Source organism: Theropithecus gelada, chromosome 2, assembly GCF_003255815.1.
Source record: "Theropithecus gelada isolate Dixy chromosome 2, Tgel_1.0, whole genome shotgun sequence".
NCBI lineage: Eukaryota > Metazoa > Chordata > Mammalia > Primates > Cercopithecidae > Theropithecus > Theropithecus gelada.
The window spans coordinates 61,909,899-61,927,619 of NC_037669.1; the positions used below are offsets into that span (position 1 = coordinate 61,909,899).

The following is a 17,721-nucleotide window of genomic DNA, read 5'->3' on the forward strand; positions in this document are numbered from 1 at the left end:
TGGAATAAATCACTTTCTTTATATCAGACCTCACTCTTGTTAATTGAACTCTGCAAGGGGTGAGCGACTAACTTACATTTCGTTAAGACTACTTCTCAGCTCAAGCAAACTTGAAGGATGGCAGAGTGGAGGATGGCAGAGCTGTCACAGGAGGCCTGGCTCCAGGAAGGAAAGACTGCTGACCCCAGGCGCCATCAGCGATGCCCTAGCATGAGGGTGGTTAGACAGGCATCCCCCAACCAAAGGTCTCTCGTACATCATAAGACAGGACAGAATTGGGCATGTGTCAGCGAGCGCCTCGTTAATAGACCAGAGGAACTTCACAGCCACAGATGTACTTGCTTTTTCTACACAATTAAAATAAAAATCGAATAATTGTGTGATTTCATATAAAAGCCCATTCCTGGCTAATTGTGACATAGGGGAAGATAGCGCAATACTGGCAACATATCCCCTCAGGGCACCAATAGGCTGGAGGAGACGGGCAGCAGCCTGATCTTGGGCTTTCTAGCTCCCATCCATTCCTGGCTTGAACCTCTCTTTAATGTTCCTACCAGGCCCCTGCAGGCCTTGGAGACTGTGAACCCTGACTTTAAACTAGCAGCAGCATGTGCCTGAGTACATGGGGCAGTGATTTAGGTTAGCCTGTGGTTATAAGGACATGATCTACCCCCTCTTCAATGTTTCCACTCCAGACATACTGGACAGAGAGAACAGAGCAATGGAGTGGGAGGGGACAATGGGTGTGGTGTGGTAGTAGCTTCCTATGGCTGCCATAGCAACACACCGCAAACCAGGTGCTTTACAACAATAAAGATTTATACTCTGGAAGTGGTGGAGGATGGCAGTCTGACATGAAGGTATTGGCCAGGTTGGTTGCTGCTACAGGCTCTGTGGGAGAAACCTTTGGTTCTCTCTCAGCTTCTGGTGGCTGTTGGCCCTTTTTTTTTTGGTGTTCCATGTCTTGCAGAGGCATCACTTCAATCTCTGTTTCCATCATCACATGGTGCGGATGTGTGTCTCTTTACGCTGTCTTCCCTCTGTATCCAAATTTCCCTCTCCTTATATAAGGACATCAGTCATTGGATTAGGGCCTATGCAATCCAGTATGACCTCATCTTAACTTGATTACATCTGCAAAGGCCCCAAATAAGGTCACATTTTGAGACTCTGGGTGAATATGATTTTTACAGGGACACTGTTTAACCTGTAACAGGTATCAAGAGAGAAAACCCCCAAAGGCTGTTAACCTTTGTTTGAAGCCCTTAGACAGGGGCAGAGGGAGTGACACGGAGGAGGGGTTCTGCTTCTGTGGGCCTGGCACCACCTCCCATGCCCACTGCTCAGCCTCCTTCCAGCCTATGGAAGGCTTGGTCTTTCCCCAACAGCAGCTAACAGAGACTTGCAATTATTGCTCTCTCGGTGATACAGCAACAATCAAATGAGGAGTATAAAAGACAGTTTGGGGGTAGTAATGGGTAATGTACAAAAGAATAAAAGTCCAGTAGGAAAAAAAAAGATTAGGGCCTGCCTGCAATTTTAATTTCTTCTGTAATTAACCCAGTTTGTTGATTGGATTAAACTACATCTCCCATTTGATATTTTTCTTGTTACTCTGGTCAAGCAACAAATAGTTACTTTAGTATTAAAATTATAACCAAAATTAGACAGGGGAGGGTCTATACCAAAATGGCAACCTATGGTTTTCTAAGCTGTTCTGCCTGGAAGTTGAACTGCTTATGAGAAAGGCATTGTCTTTACTCGCCCTTGAGGCGACAGCAATACAGCATAATTGTGGAATACAATGCCCAAGAAATAGTCACAATGTGGAAGGAGTGGAGAGGTGGCAATGAAGAGACAAGGATAAAGATTCATATATTCAACCTATCAACAGGAGAATTAGCCTGTGACCGCAAGAGCTGACATATGGATGCAGTACAGGGGTCCCTGGCTTTGTGCCAGTTGAGAAATTAGAAAAGCCTATTGGCATGGGTAGGCTGTATGCTACAGACCTACCTGATAGCAAATAACACCAAGACTTTTCTCTGAAAAGAAAAAAAAAAAAAAAAAAAAAAAAGACTTGTTTTGGTCTGAATTTCCTTGGCTATCTCTTTTAATAAAATTCAAAAGGTATTTTAACTTTTAACTGAAATTTGCCCAAGCTTACACACTTGATTTCAAAAGATACGTGGAAATTCTCAGCATGATGGGAAGGAATGAATTATTTTGAATTACAGAAAGAAAGAGATATTGTTTTGTGGTAATGTGCAATTCATAAAGAGTCAATTGAGACCCCTAGAAGATGGCTTTGCTCCCCACCTTATGAAAAAAAAGGTATTTTGGATAACAAATTTAAATGTAGGTCAATAGAGAGACATCTACTCCAGGGGTAATTTCAGGCAAACCTGTCATTGATCTTTCTGTGTAGTCTCTGTGATAGCAACAGACATCACTATTGAACAGACACCCTGGTGACAAAGTTCCCTTAGAGATAATTTGCTTTCCGTTGTAAGATTTGGGTTTAATAAACCGCTGAACAACCTGTGCATTTCAGGCCACCTGAAGAACAAGCTTCGTTCAGACCCTATTGCCCTTGTCTGCAGCATTGCTCAAAAGAAAAAATAAACTTGTGTTTGTTTAACCTGGTTTGATCCAGGTTTAACTTCCTCTGAACAACAGTTTGAAAGCCCTTTAAAATAACCTGGAAATAACTCTCTGCCTGGGTCTGGATGAGTATTAAAGATCACAGAGTTAATTTTAATTATTCTTTGTGACACAGTGCATGATGAACATGAGAAATACTTTTCTTGGGCTGGTAAGATTTTGTGATTTTATTTATTCACATGGTAAACATATAACACTGAAAACACCATGTCTTTGGGAAAAGGAAATAAAGTAAAGGACATGTTTGGATGTCATTTTGTCTAAAATTTGTTTCTTAAATTGCTATATTTAATTGATGCGAGATCCCTCCATGTTTCCATTCATATAAGATTTAAAATTCCTTTCTTCTGAGAATTTAGGACCTGAGACAATTTCAACATAATTCCATAAGGCATTGTGAGGATGAATGGGGGTAAGGACAGGAAAGTAATATTATTTAAAGCAATATTATTTGTTATTTTCTATACTTCCATATACTTTTACCAAAGCATCATAATAAGTAATATAACTTTTATAATGAGAAAAAACTTATTAAAATATATAAGGCACTCAGGAAGTTTTATATAACAAAATCAGGACAGTAGAGTAGCTTGTAAAAGAATAGTTTAATAACAAAGTGCAGCTGTCTCTAGAAATAATTAGAAATAAAGAAGACATGGACAGAAATGGACCAAGAGACCCAGAGGAAAACTGTAAATATACTAAGTTGAGTGTTGGGCACATGGAGATGCTTAAGAAGTTTATTAAGCACCTACAACATCCTATTGGGTGCTGTTGGATGCTTGAATTTATTATCTCATTTAATCTGCACAATTCTGAGGAGTATCATTATCCTAATTTTTCAGTTAAGAAAAATGAAATCCAGAGAAACAAATTAAAACATCCAAGGTCAATGTAATTTATAAGAAATAGAGTGGAGTTTTGAGCTCAGGGCTCACTATACAGCCTGTACCCTTCCTACCCTGCCATCCTACAGTGTTGGAGGGTATAGGAAAGAAAGAAAATGAGAAGTAAAAAAGGTAACCGCATTTAAGAGATTTTCTTTAAATTTGCCATTAGATCTTTGGTTATAATTAAATAGTTCTCTCTTTTTTTTCTGTTTGCTTTCTAATTTTACTTGTCGAAATAGCTTTTCCTAATATTGAGAAATCTGTGTCCCTTTTAATGTGTCTGAAAGCAGAAGCAAAAGTAAAGAATATGTGAAAAATAACTTGAAGTTGAAATCACAGAAGCTTCCTTTACCACTTGGTAACTAAAATGCCTGGAAGACAATATTAATTATTAATTAGAAAGGGGGGCCCACTATATAGATTATATAATGTAGTAAGGAGAAGAGATTTCTACAAGACAAATAGCAATATTGGCCATGCCAGAAACAAAAAATGTTTTAATTGTGCACCCAATTCGCAACTCTTTGGTGATTTCAGGATCATGCTTTATTTGCTTCAACCCCTTATACCAGAACTTTATAATATTTCTAAGAGAGAAAACTAAAGTGGAATCTACTAGTCCATTCACTTATCACGATAGAACACCACTGTCAAGGTTCACTTAAAATCTCCAAGGTCTCTCCCTGCCCCCTAAAGCTGCTGCATCTTTGCCTTCTGGGAAGCACAGAAACTCAGTATCACCAACAGTCATCCATTCTAAGCTTTCCTGAACTCCTGACATGTCTCCATTTCGGCCCTATTCATGTACTACCAGAGAGCTGAAATCTTTGCCTCTCTATCTGCTAGACATGTGACTTGGGAGTCTCAGCGTCTCTGGGCTCCAGACTGCCATCTCTAAAATGGGGGTCATAATTAATGAGCACCTCAATTTCATAGGTTTTTTTGCGAGAAGGTTAAATGTAAAATTCCTGTGAAACATTTATAACTGTGATGATGCATGGTAAACAACTAGTAATTGTTAGCTGCAATGATCATTTCTGTTGTTATTTTTAGCATCATTCTAATAACCAATAGTCACAATATTTTTTAAATGGCTCAGAGTTCAAAATTAAAGAATAAAGGAAACTTGATGTTGCTATGATACATGGAAACCAGTATCCACTTGCCATAAATAGTGGTAATCATAAAAAATAAATGTGGTAAAAACACACCAAAGGTATTATATTCTAGCTAGGTAAACTCGTCTCCCAGGATTCTCAGCCTAGGAACTACTTTTTTTTTTTTTTTTTTTTTTTGGTAAAAGAGGGATTAGTGAGGATTTCAAAAGTGTTCAGACATGCTAGGACCAATCATGAGTTTCCCCTTGATACTCTCAGAAGGAGTGTTAAGAGAACTATGTTGCTCAGTGCTTTTTAGTGTCTGTATACTGTGTACCGTCCGAGATGATCTGAGTACTTGGAGAAGTGCCAGTCTTGTACCTTGTGAAACACACATCTATTTCAACCATTCTCCCATGATCAACTTCCTCTTACAATGGTAAGAATAAGTATAAACTGTGTTGGGCAAATTGCATAATGGCCAATTCACAACCTTCCAAAGCTGCCGAATCTACTCAACGTGGCATTGATGTTATACTGCCTGAATATATCATCACAGCATTTACCCAAATGATTTCCAGAACTCAAATCCCAGGTCGTATTCATCTCTTGGTCTCCCTATCATTTTACACAGTCCTTTATATACAAACAGGCACACATTAAATATGTTGATTATTGGATTAAAATTCATTTAGTCTTTAGAGACAATGATGACAATTCCTGGGATTAGGACTGATTTCTAACCTTTCTTGATGTGTGGGTAGAGGTCACAGATTACTTAGGATTTGGAGGCAAATTATAACATTCTCCCCCAAAACGAGGCTATGCACAATGGTTTTGAACACTTCCAGGCCTTCAGAAGAATCTCCACATCACAAAACTGAATAGAGAAATCACTGTCTGGGATAAACAGAGATGATACCAAAAAGTTTAGTCTTGAGGGTATGTCAGCTGTATTTACTTTTTCTGTTAAGCTCAATAAAGCCTGCTATGAGCTGGCGTTAATACTTGGGTGTTCTCTTCCCAGGGATATTATTTTTATGTTTTCTGTACCTTCAGATCTGTTTTGCATAGGGGAAATTTCCATGATCAACTCAAGTCCTTGCAGCAATCCTCCTCTCATTTCTTAATGATTAGACTCAACTATTTTCTTCCTTAGATAGCAAAGAAAGTGATTTCATTTCAAGGAAAAGCCTTTATTCTTTTCAGACAAACCATCTAAAAAGAACTGTGAAGTCGCACAGGTAATGGGTTCCAATAAATAATTCTCATGATGACAGAACATTTAAGGACTTGATATATGAGTCCTCTCCTATTTAATAGCCCAAATCTGCAAGGACCTTTTCCTAATTCCAAGGGGAAGTTGATGACCGAAAAAGAGAAGAGCTTGAGAAAGGAGCAGGAAGCTCTTATTATTAAAAGTGTCTTGGTGGAAAAGTAGAAGGTTGTAATTTAGATGCGACAGTGATAAAGGGAATTTGATAAGGATATGAAGGGGAGGGGTTTGAGGAGAACGGTTCATTGTGAACCTGACCTACTTAAAGCAAAGAAGAGGATAATATCTGAAGATACTTGCACTATGTATATGTAAAGGAGTTTTCTGGCAAATCCTCCTCTAATAATCAGCACACTACATTTACTGAAAAATCTGGTAAACTGGGCTTTTGTATAAATATTAAACTCAAAAGAACTATGAAAGGAAGATAGTGTTCTGAAAACATTGATAACCTCAAGCAACAAACAAAATATGCTACAACTGTTTCCAAATAATCCACAGCAGCAAATTATTCACATTGGATCCCTGTAATCAGTTTAAAAATGAGATTGGTTAGTATTATCCCTAACGAATCATGCTTTGTTGCACTGTTGAAGTGTCCAATATTTCAGATCAAGTCATGCAGAACTGTTAGACATGTGTACATTGGGTAAATATCAGGAATTTATTAGAATCTTTGAGTGTGTGTGTCTGTATGTGTATATGTAGGAGTGTGTGTGTGTGTGTGTATGAGTTAGCTGGAAAATTAAGGAGCAGAATGATTTTTAACATTTATGAGTTACAGTGCTATATAAGAAAATGATGTTAATAGCAAATTCATTTTCTTAAAAATTAGGTAACCTGAATAATAAGTGATTTAGGGGTACTCGCTTTGTAGTGGTCACATAGCAGAGGGAAACAAAGTTGAAAAGAATATAAAACATCGGGAGGCCTGTATAACTACTCAGCAATCCTACGAAGTATGCGCCATAAATTAGAGTTGCAATTATACCACTGTGCTTGGAAAATAGGAGGCTGGACTTTTTATATAAGCATTCAGGTTTATTTCTTAATATCTATCTCCAGCATAATGTAAAGTGCACTTCTGGAAATGTGGCTATGAGAGTTAATGCTTTCATTGCTGCTATTTACAACCTAGTTTGCAAATTTTTACAGCATCTTCATAGTCACATTTCAGTTAAGTGAAAGAAAGAAATATCTTGCCATTCTTGAAGTTCCTGTCAAGAAAGAGAACCTTAAAAGTCACTAGAAGATAAAGTTTTTATGGATCTAAAATTTGCTGTGAACCATATTCCTTTTAGGAAAAATGGCATAAAATTTACCTTTAAAATACAGGCTGTTCCTTCACAATTTTCAACTCTGGTCCTTTCTATAAACAATATACTTTAACATATCTATTGCTAGTGAATTATTTATTCCAAAGGTTCTAGAATTCTGTTTATTGTTTTTCTGTTAGATGTAAAGATTTGCATAGTTTGAAAAAAGTGTTTTGTGAATATAAATTACAATTTGCTAGGTTTCTTGCCAGTTTATGGTACACCACTGAATTTCAGATCACTCACTAGCATTACTCTTCTGATGAAAGAGCAATAAGAAAGGTTATCTATCTATCTATCTATCTATCTAGATAGATATACAGTTGACCCTTGAACAACATGGGTTTGAACTACATGGGTCTGAACTGTGCAAATCCTAAAATACACACATTTTCTTCTACCTCAGCCTACTCAACTTGAGGAGGATGAGGATAAGGACCTGTATGATGATGCACTTCCACTTAACAAACAGGAAATATATTTTTCTCTTCCTTATGATTTTCTTAATAACTTTTTTTTCTTTATTGTAAGAACACAGCATAGGCTGGGCACGGTGGCTCAGACCTGTAATCCCAGCACTTTGGGAGGCCAAGACGGGAAGATTACCTGAGGTCAGGAGTTTGAGACCAGCCTGGTTAACATGGTGAAACCCTGTCTCTATTAAAAATACAAAATTAGCCGGGCATGGTGGTGGGCGCCTGTAATCCCAGCTACTCGGGAGGCTGAGGCAGGAGAATCACTTGAACCCAGGAGGCAGAGGCTGCAATAAGCCAAAACCACGCCACTGCACTCCAGCCTGGGCAACGGTGTGAGACTCGGTCTCAAAAAAACAAAAAATAATACAGGATACTGCATATAATCCATATAACATACAAAATATGTGTTAATTGGCTGGGCATGTTGATTCATGCTTGTAATCCCAGCACTTTGAGACACTGAGGTGGGTGGATTACTTGAGCCCAGGTGTTTGAGACCAGACTGAGCACATTGTGAAACCCCATCTATGCAAAAAATACAAAAATTAGCCAGGTATAGTGGTGTGCACCTGTAGTCCTAACAACCTGGGAGGCTGAGGTGGGAGGATTGCTTGAACCCAGGAGGTCAAGGCTGCAGTGAGCTGGGATCAAGCTACTGTACCACTCTAGCATGGGCAACAGAATGAGATTGTCTTAATTTTTATAAAAGTGTTTATAAACTGTTTGTGTTATCATTAAGGCTTTCTAGTCAACAGTGGCCTATTAGTCCGGGTGCAGTGGCTCATGCCTATAATTCTAGTGCTTTGGGAAGCTGAGGCAGTAAGATCACTCAACCCTAGGAGTTTGAGACTAGCCTGGGCAACATAGCTAGACCCTGTTTCTACAAAAAATATGAAAGAATCAGCTGGGTGTGGGGGCATGTACTTGTAGTCCCAATTATTTGGGAAGGTGAGGCTAGAGGATCACCTGAGCCCAGGAGTTAGAGGTTAAAATGAGCTATGATTATGCTGCTGCACTCTAGCCTGGGTGACAGAGCAAGACTGTCTCTCTTAAACCAACAGCAACAACAGAAACAAAAACAGTATGCTATGGGTAGTTAAGGTTGTGGGGAGTCAAAAGTTATATGTGAATTTCTTTCTGGGCAGAAGGTTGGTATTCCTAACCCCTTAGTTGTTCAAGGATCAACTGTATGTGTGTGTGGGTGTATATATACGTATTTAATGCCCTACACAGGGGAAGAGTCTGACTGCAATCTGCTTTTGAGTTCTGACACCCATCCAGCTGTTCTCTCACTATCATGCTCCCATGTGGCCTCTCAGACAAGCCCCAATTTATTAGTTTTTAATAATTTTAATGATATTCCTAATTTTTTTTAGCCTTCCCCAACAATAAAATAAGAAAGCAAAAGTCTGTCATTGTTGGTCTGTTCTATATTTTAGCCTAAAATGATCAATCCACAGATATTTTGTGAGTACTTGCTATATAAAAGACTCTGTGATTACCACTACAGGGGATTCTAAAGGAAAGAAGCAACATCACTCTGATCACAATTTTCCTGTGGATTGGACATCTATTGTATTGTCTGCCCAGCATCCATTTCTCTTTGTCTAGTAATAACAATAACAATAATCCCAATTTTCCTTTGGGAAATCATGTCTCCTCACTTTCAGACTATAGACCATGTACTTTGGGTGGCTGTAACACCATTCTCTGGCTGCTGGGGTGTTCATGTGACATAGGCACGGCCAATGACAAAGCATCGCACACTCTTGGTTAAAGTGATTGGTTCAGGAGTGGACACGTGACCTAGTCTAGGCCAATCACGATAAATGTGTGTCATCCTAAGACATCTGTTCAAAAAACTGGAAAAGAGGTATATGTTTTGTGCTGGGGTTACTAAAATGGTAGATAATCCGCTAGGGGTCATTCATCATTTCATCAGGGAATGGCTTGACTGAGAATGAAACCAACAGAAATCAAGTCTTGGTGATATTCCCTTAGCACATACAGCAAACCCTGAAATTTTCAGATATGTGAGCCAGTAGATTCCCTTTGAAATATTATGAAAATAATGTAGAATGAGATGATGGTGACAGTTGCAAAACTTAGTACATTTACTAAAAATCATTGCGTTGTACACTAAAAATGAGTGAATTTTATGGAATGTAAATTATACTTCAATAAAGTTGTCAAAAATGCCTGATAAGCCAGTTTGAGTTGGATTTTAGTCATCTGCAACCTGAAGAGTTGTGATGAACACAGTGTCCCTTGTGAGACAGTGTATACAGAGGAAACAATATCTGTGTGTCCACAGATGATGCATCAGATGGCTGAAACATCAGAAGAAGGGGGTCAACATGGGTGCCCATCCTGATTATAACTGTCCACCACCTTGACTTTCTCCTCACCAGTATATAAGCTCATAGTCCTTTTGCTGTCTGTGTTCAAAACCTAGCACAGTAATGACTCAGAGAGGCTGTAAACAAGTTTGCTCTGGTGGTGGTGGTGGTGGTGGTAGAGGAGGACTCTTCTTGTGACTTTCCTTTTAGTGGCTGAGCACAAAAAGTTTTTTCTCACTTATAACACAATTATTCAGAGTTCAGGATTCATCTTTAGTGCTATTTCTGTTTTTCAGAAAATTCAGGCAAAACATTACTTAACAAGAGGAACTCTGGACGGTCAACTGCATCAACTAAACTGGGAAAAACCATCCAGATAACTGCCAAGTTCTTCATCTCACTTTGTCTGTGTAGCTATAGTCTGTGGAGGGATTATACCCTGTATACATTTAGGTTGGCCTTTCTACATTTTTTTCCTTGGTTTTGATGCGCTTCTTTGGTTGTTTAGGCATACATCCAAAGCAGAAAATGATAGATTCCGATATTTACTTTTGAGGAGGGAGCAAAAAGCACATTGTAATCAACTTCCAAGAAACTTAAAAAGTGATTTTTCTTGTGAGGAGAAATATGGTCATGCCCACAGATTCTGTGCTCCATTCAGCTGCTGACAAACCAGTTTTGGAACTGTTCTTGAGATTAGCACAGAAAACAGCAAATGCAATCTCAGCTTGTTTGTTCCAGCTGATACCATCTGAACAGAAACCCAAAGGCAAGGGCTTTTGAGATAAGGCAGACTTCCCTAACTTTCAACTGAAAATGGTCATGGTTCATAGACAGATGACCCACCCCACTTTTAACTGGCACAGCATGAAGTACAAAAGGCAGCACAACTTTGTCACTTTCATTTTAAGTAAAATCTCAACCAAAATCCTTGTCAGTTAAAAAAAAAAAAAAGCAAACAAAACTCCTCTGAAGTAGGTATTTGAAAAACAAAATGCCTTTCTTTCCAGATTTAGACTTTGAGAATGTGTCCATACACACACCAGTTTCTACTGAATTCACCACTAATTTACTGATTAATCATGGGTAAGTTGTATAGTTTCTTCCTCTGAAAAATGATATTGAAACTGCCATTGCAGAATTATAACTGAGACAGTGAAAAGAGATCTGACCTAAACAGCTCCATCTTGCTTCTAACCTCCAAGCTGTCCTTGTTCACTCCTGGGCACTGGGATGGAAACTAACTTTGGGAGGAACTCAGTTTATAGTTTATAGTTTAAAACAAAGACAATAGCCCTTTCCCACAACAAACCCCATTCTTGATTGGGGATTAGACTGCCTTTGTAGGCTAACAAATTAGCCTACAAGATTAGAAATTATGGTTTAGGAGTCATGAGGCCAGAGGCTACAAGATTCTGCCCTCCCTAAACTGCTCTTGGGGATAATATTACTATTATAAAATCCAAGACCAGTGCTTGAGACATTTTGCACACCCTGCACTCAATGGATCAGCTGGCTCCACCCAGATCAATAAACTGGCTCATCTGATTTTATAGACCCCACCCAGGAACTCACTCAGTCCAAGAAGACAGCTACGACTTCCTATGTGTTCCTCTCCAACTCAACCAATCAGAACTCCTTACTCATGCCCCCACTCCCCACCGACCCACCAAATTATCCTTAAAAACTCTGATACCCCAATGCTCGGGGAGAATGATTTGAGTAATAGTAAAACTCCTGTCTCCTACATAGACAGCTCTGAATGAATTACTCTTTCTCTATTGCAATTCCCCTGTCTTGATAAATCTGCTCTGTGTAGGCAGCAGGCAGAGTGAACCCATTGGGCAGTTACGATATGGCTGAACTTAAGTGTCTTATGGCTTTGAAAGTCCACCAGTCAATATAGTCAAAATTCAGACATTTTAGCAAAAAGAAACATAACTTGGCTGATTAAAATAATCTGTCTATGTAGAGAAGATTCAATGCCTTCTATTTATTCTTTCTTCATTAAAATGTGTATTTAATTATGGGTACATAATAGGCATATATATTTATGGGATACATGTGACATTTTGATACAGGCATATAATGTGTAATGATCCCATCAGGGTAACTGAGGTATCCATAACCTCATTTATCATTTCTCTGTATTAGGAACATTCAAATTTGGTCCTTTTAGTTATTTTAAAATATGCAATAAATTATTGTTGACTATAGTCACCCCATTGTGTTATTGAATAATAGATTTTCTTCATTCTGTCTAACTATATTTTTGTATCCATTAACCATCACCCCTTTTCTACCCCTCCCTCCTTCTGGTAATTATTATTCTACTTTCTGTCTCCATGAGTTCAATTGTTTTAATTTTTAGCTTCTACATGTGGGTGAGAACGTGCAAAATTTGTCTTTCTGTGCTGGAATGCCTTTTATTTTGTACAACTGAAACTAAATTCAAATGATCAATTGTTTATAGGAAACCTATCCCCCACTCCTCCAAAAATCCAGATATGTCTAACTGAGGTTTATACTAGCTATCAATGGTAAAAAAAAAATAAAGTTAACTGAAAAATTGAGATTCCCAAACAGTTAACAGCCAATATTTATTTTTAAAATTTGATACAAACGGGTTTAATCCCCCCTTCCTTTCTTCCCTCTCTCCTTCTTTTCATCTCCGATTCATTCAGTGGCTAATAGTGCTCACTACCTATGGTAATGTCTCAGTCAATAAAGATGAATTGGAAATAATCCTTCCCTTTAAGAAATTCACAGTCTGGTGAATTTCCACTATCACCACCAATAAATATGAGACAGATAAAATAATGTGGTTACCTGAAATGATATATGTATCTATAGAGTATCCTGAAAACATAACAGAGATTCTGGATGGGGATGAATCAATGAAAATTTTTCAAGGAGATGAACTGATTCTTAAGGGATATGTGACAACATGTGGAAAAGGTGGTAGCTCATTGTCAGAGCATTAACTGTGAGGCAGAAAGGGGGCTGGCAGGTTCAGAAAGGGGTCAGGTCACAAAGACCCTTGCCAGTCACGTAGGAAGCAAAGACTTTATCCTAGGATGAGAACCTAAGGCATGGGAGTGATACCATCAGATTTGCATTTTGGAAAGATCATGCTGGTGAATGAATGAAGAAAATCAATTTGGGTATAAGAAGAAGCCAGTGGAAACCAGGCAGAAAAGTTCTTGCAAGCGTCCAGGCACATGCTGTCCAAGAGATGGCTAAGCAAATGGGGCTACTTAAACTTAGGTTAAAATTAAGAATAATTAAAATGTCTCTTCCTCAGTTGCATTGGTCCCCTTTCAGGTGCTCGATGCCCACATATGGCAAGTGGCTACTGTATTGGATTAGCGCAGACATAGAATATTTCCATCACCAGAAAAAGTGCTACTAGACACCACCAGACTAGACAAGAGAAAACCTGAACTAAGGCAGCAGTGGCCAGGAGGAGCACAAAACAACACAACTTAGGAGGAGAATTAAGTATTGATTGGATAGTGTGAAATAAGGCTCAGACATGCTCGTCTGCAATGAGACAAAGAATGCGGGAGGAAGTTTTGTATGATGGTGATGATCAGCTGAATGTAAGTTTATTGATTCTGAGAGCACACAAGTAGAAAATGATTCCCAAGATAATGCCTTAATTCTATAATTTCATTTTTTAAACATGGCACACTGTGACAGAATCACAGACCACTGGAGTTGGGAAGGGCCAATCATTCCATTTACACATCAGAAAACCTGGTAAGAGCTTTTTCTCATTCACTGCTGTATCTTCAGCCCCTCGAGTAGGGCGTGATGGATGCACAGTTAAATTTACTGTGAATGAGTGGGTGAATGTGGTCCAGACAGATGATGTGAAGGGGGAACAACTGCAGTTTGTGGAATGAGAAACATGGTTAAATTTCTAGTTGTGCGACTTCAATTAAAGATGTAAGTTTTCTCAACCTCGGCTTCCTCATCTATACCTGAAGAATTGGGTCTTTGTAGGGATTTTTAAAAATTAATTTACAAATAAGTTCTTTGAAAACTACAAAGTGCCACACTTGCTTACAACTGGTATTTGTTGTTATTGTCCAGGATTATCTAGTTCCTTAAAGTTTGTTTTGAGGTCAGCAGCTATGTTACATATGGGAGCTTATAAGAAACACACAATCTCAGGCCCATCCCAAACTTTCTGAATCAGATTCTGCATTTTATTAAGGTTCTTAGGTGGTCTACATGCTCACAAAGTCAGAGAAACACTGAACTATATATTAGGAGACTGGAATTTCACCTCAAGTCTCCCAATTTCAGAGATCAGTCAATGGAAGAGTTGACACAGTTACTAAGCAATTTGGTGAAAAACATATATAATTTGAAGTCTGATTTATTCACATTGGATGTTCATAATTAAACTGATGGCCCTGAGAAATTGCTAGATCCCAGTCTAATTTTCTTACGCAGGACTAGTCTCAGTGGTGGCCAAATTTCTCCAATGACATTGCCGATTACTTTGGGTGGATGTAAGATGCCAATTGCTTTTCCTGATGATAGGAAATTGAGAGGAAAAGTTCACATATTGTTTGTCAGTCAGGGTCTGAACATAAATATCCCTGAAATATAAATGTCTCTGTGAATGTTCATAAACATTAACAGTGCAAATATGGTATTGCATTCATGAAACATATTTGTAATAAGAACCTACTATGTGTCAGGCGATGTACTAAAGATGCAATAGTGAACAAAACTGATATGGTTCCTCCCTTCATGAAACTTAAACTCTATTGGAAAAGACAATTTATTCTGTGTATGACCATTCTTTAATTCACCAATTCAACAAATACTTCTTGAGCATCTACTGTGGGCCCTGAACTCTTCTGGGAATTAGGTATCCAACAATAAATAAGACAAATGATGCCATTAGTCTTAAGGATCTCATATTTCAGTGGAAGGAAAGATTAACAATAAAGCAAATAAAGCAAATATGAATGTGATAAGGGAGTGCAGCAATATGTGCTAAGAGGAAAATATGGACAGTCTTATGATAGAAATGGACTTTTGGTGTGTGTTGGGGGCACAAAAGACGATGGTATTTCTTTAGGTGAAACATGGAAGGCCTCTCTTTGTATTATTTGTGCTAAGATCTAATTGATGATAAGTAGTGGTCAGGCAAAGAATGATGAATGAGAGAGAACATCAAGTGCAAAGGCCCTAAGGAAACAGCAGGATTTGTGTTTTCCTGGAACAGAAAGAAAGCCATTGGGATGGGTGAGTGGAGTGGTAAGAAATGAGACTGACTGCTAACGGTTGGGCTAGATCATATAGTAAGAAATTTAGATTTTCCTTCTAGACCAACTTGACGCCAAATAATCACATGCATACATGTAAAATTATATCATATGAGGTATGGTAAAGGAAAAGTACATAGTATTGTAAATATCTATAAAAGGGAAATTGAGCCTCAGTAAAAGGTAATAAGAGTGAGGTCTGAAGCAAAAGGAAGTATTAACTAGGCAATAACAGAAAGTAGAAGAGTGCATTCTAGGCACAGGAAGAGATATGATCATGATGGGGGCAGATGTGGCATAGACTAGACTAGAGAAATGGTGAGAAAATTACTAGGTTTTAGGTGACTTTAAATTCAGTATGATTCGATGGGCAGATGAGTGTCAAAAATGTGAACATAATCCTGGGCAGCATTAATAGATATATGGCATCCAGAATGTGTGAGGGGATAACCCCGTTCTACTCTGTGCTGATCAAAGTGCAGCTGGAGCTACAAGGCACCACCATTTGAGAGGGTTGTTGAAAAAATTAACACTGACTAAGTGGGCAGCCAAGGACACTGGATGATTCACAGGATCAAGATGGATGGGACTCAAAGCCACTTCACATGAAGATGACAGAATGGTGTTCAACATTATTTTAATTGTTGTTGTTTTCGACTGCTCAGCATCCATTTTCCCGTTTTCATAGTACTCATATGTACTTTTGAGGACAGCTGTTTCCACTGGATTCAATCTGGTAAGGCTGTGGTCAGAGGCCCTCCCTTTCCCTGTGTCTTACGACCAAAGCTACAATAGTCACACATAACTGCTTCCTCCTGGAACAGCAGGACAAAGAACCTGATGAACTCAGAAGGGGCACCCTGATCAAACTATTCCTGTAAATAAACAGCTTCTGCCTTTCCTGTTTCCTAATCCCAGAGAGACACCTTAGATTCATTTAGTTTCAAAACTGCTTCTTCCAGGGGTTTTCTAAGTCCCTCCTATCCTTCCAATAAAATTCCTGTTTGCTTGAGTTAGCTAGAGTTATTTTGGTTAATTGCAACCCAAGAATGCTGATACATTTAGCTTGGTGAACAAAGAAATGACTTGGGTGAACCTGGGGACAGAAGAGCTGCTGTCTTTGAATATTTGGAAGACTGTCACAGAATAGAAAGCTGGGATTTCCTGTGCTGCACCAGGAGTCTGGCTTAAAAGTGAATGGCTCTATCTAAGGATAAACATTTTATTACATAAAAATTCCCTAAGGGGCATAATTCTTCACAGAAATTTCTATTACTGGAAGTGTTTTTGGCAGAAAAGATCCAGATAAGTTAGGTTTTTCCTGGAGGGAATTCAAGAATCAGATAGGGTTGACCTAAATAATTTTGAAGGTCCAGAGATTCTGTAAGTCTTGGGGTTCTAATGACATCTTTCATACAACTTAAAATTTCAAATGTAATTGTCTTTGACATGTTTTTGCAAGTCTATTTTCCCCAAGCTTAAAAAGACTTTGATGAAGAAGAAAAAGGCAATGGATTTTTATAGGAAGTGCCACTGAAAGCAGGAACACAAAAATTTTGAGTATCAAATGGATTGCAGAAGTTAAGACATGCTTTCTAGAAGAGTTCCTCTCTACACAATGTTTTTCAAAGTTTATCCAAATGGATGGCTTTGTTTTCACCTTCAAAGCATTGCACCATGCTTAAACTCCAGTCTGCTTATTTCATTCTCTCTACACCCTGTTTAAAGCATTTTAGATTAATAGTAGCCTTTGTTTCCCTAGCCATTAAGCAGTGTTATTGTGTGTGACCTAAAAGGATGGCTGTTTTCTAATAACAAGGTGGTTTGGTTAAGAGGTGGGTATGTGGTTTCTAGCAGGGATTTAACAACATTTGATATAATATGCACTGAGGAAAATAAAAGTATTTTTATTTTATGTAAGGTATGCTCTCAGGGGTTGTCATTTGCTATAAGGAGACAGTCCTACAGTTTTTCAACAGTTGCTGAAAAACTACTGTACAAGACACTGTCCATTATATTAGCAGATATCCTTGTCTAAAGATCTGTATCAGTTAGCTATCACCACATAACAAACAACCCCCAAACTCAGTTGCTTAAAGTAACAAGACTTTTCATTGCTCATGAGTCTATGTTTCAGCTAGGTGTTGGCTAGGGTGATGAGGGGGACTAGGCCATTTGTCTCCTCTTCATTCAATAGGCCTTCTTTATCTTGTTTGCATGGTAGCGAAAGGATTTGAAAAGCAGCAAGGGGTAGGCTCCAATGTGCAAGGACTTTTAAAATCATTTGCTTGCATCAATTCTACCACCATTTTATTGGCCAAAGCAATCAGTCTGGTCAAGTCAAGAGTGAAAGTGGGGGACATGATGCATGACAT

General features: G+C 38.5%; 1 protein-coding gene across 4 annotated transcripts in view; it reads right to left on the reverse strand.

Annotated features, from left to right (window-relative positions):
- CNTN4 (contactin 4) overlaps window positions 1–17,721 on the reverse strand; it is a 998,936-nt gene that overhangs the window by 84,200 nt on the left and 897,015 nt on the right. The window lies entirely within an intron of this gene.